The sequence below is a fragment of the Protopterus annectens genome, chromosome 6.part0 (genome assembly GCF_019279795.1).
Source record: "Protopterus annectens isolate FY-2018-M chromosome 6.part0, PAN1.0, whole genome shotgun sequence".
NCBI classification, from domain to species: Eukaryota; Metazoa; Chordata; order Ceratodontiformes; family Protopteridae; genus Protopterus; species Protopterus annectens.
In genome coordinates this window covers 1,363,896,007-1,363,901,926 of record NC_056737.1, presented here as the reverse complement: position 1 = coordinate 1,363,901,926, position 5,920 = coordinate 1,363,896,007, and positions in this window count along the sequence as shown.

The window sequence follows — 5,920 nt, the reverse complement described above, 5'->3', positions numbered from 1 at the left end:
CCTTTTTCTATTCTGTTTTTTTTTAAAAAAAAAAAAAAAAAACAAAAAGCATATTAAAATTTTTTTTTTTCCCCCAAAAAAGGAAAAACCAAAAGCTCTTTTTTCTCTGTTTTTTGAGTAAAAAAAGGCAGAAATAAGAACTGATTAATTAAGGACTCATTCATAAGACATAAGAGGTCACTTAAGGTTAATCACTTGTTATGAGAGGGGGTGGAGCTAGGAACTAAAATTTCTATTTAAGGAGTAAACTAAAACATTTCAGAGCTTTACCAGAAAGGCTCATCCAGACTCTGCTACACTTTGCTGTGAAGGAAAAGTTAGTTTGCTTTTATTTTTTTGTATTACTGTATTGCCTTTCTATATTTTGAATACTGTAGTTTGTTTTCTTTACCTTGTGTTTTGTTTGCATTCTGTTTTAACAGCATATTAAAACTTCAAAAGAGACCACAGCTCTCTCTGTTCTGAGTCAGGCAGAAATATGAACTGATTAATTAAGGACTCATTCATAAGACAGAAGAGGTCACTTAAGGTTAATAATTTGTTAACAGAGGGGGTGGAGCTAGGAACTAAAATTTCTATTTAAGGAGTAAACTAAAACATTTCAGAGCTTTACCAGAAAGGCTCATCCAGACTCTGCTACACTTTGCTGTGAAGGAAAGGTTAGTTTGCTTTTATTTTTTGTATTACTGTATTGCCTTTCTATGTTTTGAATACTGTAGTTTGTTTTCTTTACCTTGTGTTTTGCTTGCATTCTGTTTTAACAGCATATTAAAACTTCAAAAGAGACCACGGCTCTCTGTTCTGAGTCAGGCAGAAATAAGAACTGATTAATTAAGGACTCATTCATAAGACAGAAGAGGTCACTTAAGGTTAATCACTTGTTAACAGAAGGGGTGGAGCTAGGAACTAAAATTTCTATTTAAGGAGTAAACTAAAACATTTCAGAGCTTTACCAGAAAGGCTCATCCAGACTCTGCTACACTTTGCTGTGAAGGAAAGGTTAGTTTGCTGTTATTTTTGTATTACTGTATTGCCTTTCTATATTTTGAATACTGTAGTTTGTTTTCTTTACCTTGTGTTTTGCTTGCATTCTGTTTTAACAGCATATTAAAACTTCAAAAGAGACCACAGCTCTCTCTGTTCTGAGTCAGGCAGAAATAAGAACTGATTAATTAAGGACTCATTCATAAGACAGAAGAGGTCACTTAAGGTTAATCATTTGTTAACAGAGGGGGTGGAGCTAGGAACTAAAATTTCTATTTAAGGAGTAAACTAAAACATTTCAGAGCTTTACCAGAAAGGCTCATCCAGACTCTGCTACACTTTGCTGTGAAGGAAAGGTTAGTTTGCTTTTATTTTTTTGTATTACTGTATTGCCTTTCTATATTTTGAATACTGTAGTTTGTTTTCTTTAACTTGTGTTTTGCTTGCATTCTGTTTTAACAGCATATTAAAACTTCAAAAGAGACCACAGCTCTCTCTGTTCTGAGTCAGGCAGAAATAAGAACTGATTAATTAAGGACTCATTCATAAGACAGAAGAGGTCACTTAAGGTTAATCACTTGTTAACAGAGGGGGTGGAGCTAGGAACTAAAATTTCTATTTAAGGAGTAAACTAAAACATTTCAGAGCTTTACCAGAAAGGCTCATCCAGACTCTGCTACACTTTGCTGTGAAGGAAAAGTTAGTTTGCTTTTATTTTTTGTATTACTGTATTGCCTTTCTATATTTTGAATACTGTTGTTTGTTTTCTTTACCTTGTGTTTTGCTTGCATTCTGTTTTAACAGCATATTAAAACTTCAAAAGAGACCACAGCTCTCTCTGTTCTGAGTCAGGCAGAAATAAGAACTGATTAATTAAGGACTCATTCATAAGACAGAAGAGGTCACTTAAGGTTAATCACTTGTTAACAGAGGGGGTGGAGCTAGGAACTAAAATTTCTATTTAAGGAGTAAACTAAAACATTTCAGAGCTTTACCAGAAAGGCTCATCCAGACTCTGCTACACTTTGCTGTGAAGGAAAAGTTAGTTTGCTTTTTTTTTTGTATTACTGTATTGCCTTTCTATATTTTGAATACTGTAGTTTGTTTTCTTTACCTTGTGTTTTGCTTGCATTCTGTTTTAACAGCATATTAAAACTTCAAAAGAGACCACAGCTCTCTCTGTTCTAAGTCAGGCAGAAATAAGAACTGATTAATTAAGGACTCATTCATAAGACAGAAGAGGTCACTTAAAGTTAATCACTTGTTAATAGAGGGGGTGGAGCTAGGAACTAAAAGTTCTATTTAAGGAGTAAACTAAAACATTTCAGAGCTTTACCAGAAAGGCTCATCCAGACTCTGCTACACTTTGCTGTGAAGCAAAAGTTAGTTTGCTTTTATTTTTTGTATTACTGTATTGCCTTTCTATATTTTGAATACTGTAGTTTGTTTTTTTACCCTGTGTTTTGCTTGCATTCTGTTTTAACAGCATATTAAAACTTCAAAAGAGACCACAGCTCTCTCTGTTCTGAGTCAGGCAGAAATAAGAACTGATTAATTAAGGACTCATTCATAAGATAGAAGAGGTCACTTGGGTTAATCACTTGTTAACAGAGTGGGTGGAGCTAGGAACTAAAATTTCTATTTAAGGAGTAAACTAAAACATTTCAGAGCTTTACCAGAAAGGCTCATCCAGACTCTGCTACACTTTGCTGTGAAGGAAAAGTTAGTTTGCTTTTATTTTTTGTAATACTGTATTGCCTTTCTATATTTTGAATACTGTAGTTTGTTTTCTTTACCTTGTGTTTTGCTTGCATTCTGTTTTAACAGCATATTAAAACTTCAAAAGAGACCACAGCTCTCTCTGTTCTGAGTCAGGCAGAATACCACTGCCTTTCTAGTTGCCCGCCTCTTATGTTAATTTGACCATATATCTCATTTCTCTCTACTTTCACTGGCTTATGTGAGTAATCACAAAATCATCATTTTTGAAATCCCACCCCTTCAATTATTTAAATTTATTGGCCATCCTACAGTATTTCATAGTACCAAAATACAAAAGTGACCACCCCTTTCAATCCATCTTGCTGTTTTAAAAATAGTAACTCTCCACTATACCTTAACTTTTTAAACAGGTAAAACTCAACTTACCTACTTTCCCATCTAACTTTTCTAGTGCACACTGCAGAGTGCATTCTTTTCAATCTTACCTTTAAGCATCCCTGATAATAGCACTTTCTCTAATACCTGCTGGAAAGCACTAGGAAGCCTTAAACTCATACAAACACTGAACTCTCCTTGTTAACAAGGAGAAATTAATAGTAGGCACTTAACAGCCTATAATTGCAAAGTACCTTGCTAAGGAAACAGCTCCTATACTTTACAAAGAAAAAAAAAAGCCCCAAACCAGGCATGTCCAAGGGTCAGCTTCTGGTGATTTCTCCTGTCCACCTGGTGAATCTGGGCATACTGGGGCAATGCAGCAATTGCCTCATGTACACAGACAACCCTCTCCTCCTACCACCCAACACTACAACCTGTGAGAGATGCACTTACATAGCCAAAATGGAAGCAAAGCTCTCTCCACCCAAGATTGTGCTAAACAGTCAAGAGGAGAAGGTTAACACCCACACTACACCTCAAGCAACACATAGCCCTTCTAACCCGCACCACCAACACCCACATATAGCAACACTAAATCCACATATGCAGAGGCCCTTAACTGTAACCTGCCCAAGCAACAAAGACCTCTGAAGCTGAAATGCAAACAAACACCAATCACAACCAATGTGTCACATAATTCACAACACCGGTGTGCCACCCAGCAACAGCCCCTAAGGCAAGACAATGTACCTAACACTTTAGTCATAGGTGACTCTATAGTCCAGCACACTGATGTCCCTCTCACCAGGTTGAATAAGGAGAAAATTACAGTCAGCTGCCTGTCGGGTGCCAGGATCTGCCACATAACGCATGCACTCAAGTCACTCCACAACAAGTACAAATATGACTCTGTCATTGTCCATGTTGGAATGAATGACTTGAGACGTACCTCCCTGGACTACATGAAAAGAGACATGGAAGAGCTCTCGGATCATGTGGCCCAGGCAGGTATGACCCTAGCCCTGAGTAGCATCCTGCCTTCGCCCAGAATGATACCACAATATAAGGATAAAATGATTGGCTTCAACAATTGGCTAAGCTTATGGTGTCATTCAAAGGGGATCCAGTATCTGTCTGCCTGGGATGACATGATTGACAGACCACGATGCTTTGCCAGAGATGGTCTGCACCTGTTGCTCCTGGGATTCAGGTTACTGGCTAAGGCTCTTGCCACCCTATAGTGCCTTTTAGGCAAACTTCAAAGGACAAAACCACCACCGTAACAGGTACAAGCATGCAAAATCTGAAGGTAATGCTACTCAATGCTAGAAGTCTAAACCTCAAAATGCACTCTCGAGGCACTCCTAAAAATGGAGAACATCGATATCTGTGCAGTAACTGAGACCTGGTTCAAGGCTCCAGAGAGCACCCCTGCAATACCAGGCTACAACTCTTACCACACTTTTCGCCACCAAACCAGGACCGAAACACTAAAGGTGGAGGAGTGTCAATATTCACCAAGGATATTCACACCACCAGGCTAGTTGGCCAACACAATGTGTCTGAAATTCTCCAAGTGCAACTAACACTAGGTAAGACTGCAATCCAAATTGTAGCTTGCTACAGATCCCCCACCATACCCCAAGATTCTCACTACACCTTTCTAAACATACTGGAAAATATTAAGATAGAACCAAACACCCTAATACTGGGTGATTTTAACTACCCTGCCATTAACTGGGAAAACTACTCATGTCCCATCACCTTTGCGCAACGGTTCTTGGAATTCATAAATTCCAATGCCCTGGACCAAATAATACATAGTCCCACCAGGGGCTCCAATATCCTAGACCTGGTCATTACCAACATGGGAAATCAATGCTCCATACCTATGGTCTCCCCCTCATTAGTCAGGTCTGACCATAAGCTAATCACCCTTAACATCCACATCCCACCCCCCAGTAAAGAAACCACCATAAAAAACTTCTCCAAAGCCAACTTCATGCTACTCAAGTCAGAAGTGACAAACTTCATGACACCCATGCAGATGGGAACTGAAAGTTCAACTGCTGAATCCTACACTAAGGCACTGTACGAGCACATCAACTCATGCATGAATCGTGCCATCCAAATAGAACCAAAATGCTCTCATCCATAAAAAGAAAGCCAATCTGGTGGTCTCCTGCCATAAACAAACTTTACAACAAAAGGAAGAAACTTTTGCAGAAAAGAGGAAAATCCCAGGATGCAAAAAACTCCCTCACTAGCCTCAGTAAGAAACTGAGATGCCTCATAAAATCCTCCAAAGCTAGTTACGAAAATAAAATTGCCAAAGATTCCAAAGATAACCACAAAGAATTATATAACTATGTCAAGAATCTAAATGGCAATGCTCAGATCTGCTCTGAGCTAAAACAGAATGGCATTAAATATACTGATCCGAAGGATATTGCCAATATCCTGGCAGATCGATTCAGTGCCAACTTCACCCCCTCTCACCGCCTAAATGGCCCATCTCAATACCGGAAGATTGCCAAATTCCAGTAATAAGGGCCACACAGGTACAAAACGCACTCTCTAAAGCCAAGAATACAGCATTCATGGGACCAGATGACATCCCGGGCTGTGTACTACATGAACTACAATATGAACTGGCACCTCACCTAAGTGTCATGTTTAATCATAGCCTCACCTCAGGTTTCGTGCCCACTGAGTGGCGCAGAGCTACAGTTATCCCAATCCACAAGGGGGGATCCACCTTGGATCCCGGAAACTACCGTCCCATCAGTCTGACAAGCCTTATCTGCAAGGCCATGGAGCGTATTATCATGGAATT